Below are 3,761 nucleotides of genomic sequence, written 5' to 3' on the forward strand. Positions count from 1 at the left end.
ATACTAACTAAATGGAAACAATGACAGTGTATAAGCAGGAACTTATTCAATTGGGAGATGCACTTATGATCATGATACTAATGATCATAACTAATAATGACAAATAAATTGATAACTAATAATGACAAATAAATTGATAAATAATAATGACAAATAAATTGATAAATAATAATGACAAATAAATTGATAAATAATATTAATGATAAATAAATAAAAAATAATGTTAATGATAAATGAATTGATGACAAGTAATAGGAACGCTGCTTTCACACTAAAGCCGAAAAACACACACAAAAAAAACTCTTAATGAATATAGGGCATAAAAATTCATGATATCTCCCAATTCTCCAATACATTAGTTTGCGCTGTTATTTAACAATAATTAGATTATCAATCACAAAGAATTCTTGAATATTGCATGTAATTACTATTTAGTATGATGTGTAGCATGAATGTGTCTAAAATGTAATTTCACCAAAAAATGTTTTGAAGAGCAATTTGATATGCATCTAAAATAATACATTTTATAATAATGATGTTTATCATCATCATGGCAATGATGATATTCATCATCGTAATAATGTTTATCATAATAATGTTTATCATCATCATGGTAATGATGATATTCATCATCGTAATAATGTTTATCATAATAATGAAATGATTTTTATCATAATGATAATGAGATGTTTATCATAATAATGATCATGATAACTAGTGATCATGATATATAATGATAATGATAAATAATGATAATGATAAATCATGATAATGATAAATCATAATAATGATAAATCATGATAATGATAAACCATAATAATGATAAATCATGATAATGATAGACCATGATAATGATAGACCATGATAATGATAGACCATGATAATGATAGACCATGATAATGATAGACCATGATAATGATAGACCATGATGTTAATTATAGATAATATGATAAATGAGAAATAAAATTATAAATAATACTTATGGTAACTAAATTGATAAATACTATTAAAAATAAATAATCAATTAATTAATAGATAATGTTAATAATAAATATATATATATAATATATATATATATATATATAAAATATATAATTATTAATATGTAATATCATATATATTATTATATATATATTATATATCAGTTGAAGGAATTGGATAATTGTGATAATTGATAGATAATTTGGTATGAAAATGACTTTATTCACATTTCTCTACTTAAAAGTTATAAACCGTAGATGTTTCGACAGCCGTTGCTACGTAATTAACAGTCTCCTTGATATATTCTGTCTGGTGAACAGTCTTGTGGATTGGCCAGGCGTTCGTCATGGTTCTGGTAACAAAGACTGGGACGTAGATCAGGAAAGTGAACACATCAGCTTGGGTCAGTGATACCGTCTCTGTAATGGAGGAAGAAACCGTCTCTGTTAAGATGGTAGACACAGTCGTAGATGTAGTTGTCCATTCAAGTTGCGTCAGCTGGTCTTCAAGTTGGGTAGCCGAATAAGTGATGGTGATGGTTTGAGGCTGATAAATGGTTCGAGTGTATGCCCTATTCTTCTCGAGGATGTTCAGCTCCCTAACGTAGTGCGTTGTATAAGCCAAATGTGGAACCTGATGTTCGGAACCGTTTCTGTGTGAATAACGGTAAAGGGTTCGCATGTGGTGGTCGTGACGGTAACATATGCAGGTTTTAAATCCAGATTGGCGACGGTAAAGAGAGCGGTGCTGAATTCTAGTCGAGTGCTTGTGAGAGTGACTGCAGAAAATTCCTCTTGATTCTGTTTGAGGGGCAAGTCTGGCTGAAGCCCATTAGTTGCTCGAAGCAAGAGAAGGGTAGCCCAGACAATGAAAGCTGTTGCGTTGAAACTCATATTGGCTGTTGATATTAGCTGTTCCACTGAACTATGCTTTTCCAACAAGAGATCTGATCTTATATATGAAGTCGATTAGAGGGACGCGGCCGAAGAAGAGAGGTCAAAGAAATGCCACTACTCTCATCTTGAAGGCACTCGGAACACGAGACTTTGACAAAAGTAATAACAAAATAATAGCAGGAACCATACTTTCAACTAAGCCGAAAAGACATTAACATGATTTTGTAAATAATAAATAAATTGATAAATGATGTTAATGATGATTAAACGTGATAAATGACGTTAATGATAATTTAAAGGAAGATAATGTTCAAGATAAATAAGTAAATGATGATAAATAAATTGACATAATGATAATGATAAATAAGTTGATAAATAATGTTACAATAAGTATATAAAATGATTAATGTTAATGATAATAAATAAATAAATAATAAATAAATAAATAATTACATGAAAAATAAATAATAATATTAATAATAAATAAATTAATAATATTAATGATAAATAAATTAATAATATTAATGATAAATAAATGAATAATATTAATGATAAATAAATTGATGAATAATGTTAATTATAGATAATATGATAAATGAGAAATAAAATTATAAATAATACTTATGGTAACTAAATTGATGTATACTATTAAAAATAAATAATCAATTAATTAATAGATAATGTTAATAAGAAACATATATATAATATATATATATATATATATATATATATATAATATATTAATGATATGTAATATATATATCATATCATATATATATATTATATATCAGTTTAAGGAATTGGATAATTGTGATAATTGATAGATAATTTGGTATGAAAATGACTTTATTCACATTTCTCTACTTAACAGTTATATACCGTAGATGTTTCGACAGCCGTTGCTACGTAATTAACAGTCTCCTTGATATATTCTGTCTGGTAAACAGTCTTTGTGGATTGGCCAGGCGTTCGTCATGGTTCTGGTAACAAAGACTGGGACGTAGATCAGGGAAGTGAACACATCAGCTTGGGTCAGTGATACCGTCTCTGTAATGGAGGAAGAAACCGTCTCTGTTAAGACCCCCCTAACGGAAGCCGCCTTGCCGCGGTGGGGGGGCTTGAGGTCCCAATGATCTGGTGAGCCGGACCAGAGGGCTACCCATACTGGAGGGGTCACCAGTGAGGGATGAGACAAAATGGCTTCCTGGTGCACCAAGGCCTATGAGAGGGGATGGTGTACCCACCCTGGTTCATTCCATCTTGGACCAGGGAGAACTCTCCCATGTGTGTTTGCCGTGCGTGGCATCCGTATTCCAGGAGACGGGAGCCTGGGGGTTGACGTCTGCACCGCGCCCTGCATAGCAAACACCTCTTTGGTCCTTTTTTTGGGTTTAAGGGGGGGGTTTTGATAGGCCCCGGGGGTCAGTAAATCCGGGTCAAATATCTAGGGTAAGCAGGCACATCAGTCGGTAGCGCTTGGGGTCCGCGACTGCCATCAGTACGTGAATGGCTGCCATATTTCCCTTTTACCCCTGGGGGCTTTGGGAGATTTGAAACCCAACTATAGCTTCCCCTCGTTTTGGGCTCCATGGTGGGTGGGGGGGGAGGAAAAAGAAGAATTCAAATTTGTATGAGTACTACAAAAAATTTTCAAAAATCTGCTCTCCCCTGAGGGGCCTCGCAAAATCCCTCGACCCTTCTCTCTGGGGAAAAACCACGTTGTCACTCTGGAACCTTTTTTAGGGGTTCCCAAAGGGGGAGAATGGGAATCGAAAGGTTCCCGGGGTCCCAAACCCGGGAAGAAGGGGAAAAGTCCCCCTCCCAACCACTAAGACTTACCTGGTAAATATGAAAAATATTTCATAAGAAGTACCTGGTATGAAG

This window comes from Penaeus monodon, chromosome 41 (genome assembly GCF_015228065.2).
Source record: "Penaeus monodon isolate SGIC_2016 chromosome 41, NSTDA_Pmon_1, whole genome shotgun sequence".
In the NCBI taxonomy this organism is placed as follows: Eukaryota; Metazoa; Arthropoda; class Malacostraca; order Decapoda; family Penaeidae; genus Penaeus; species Penaeus monodon.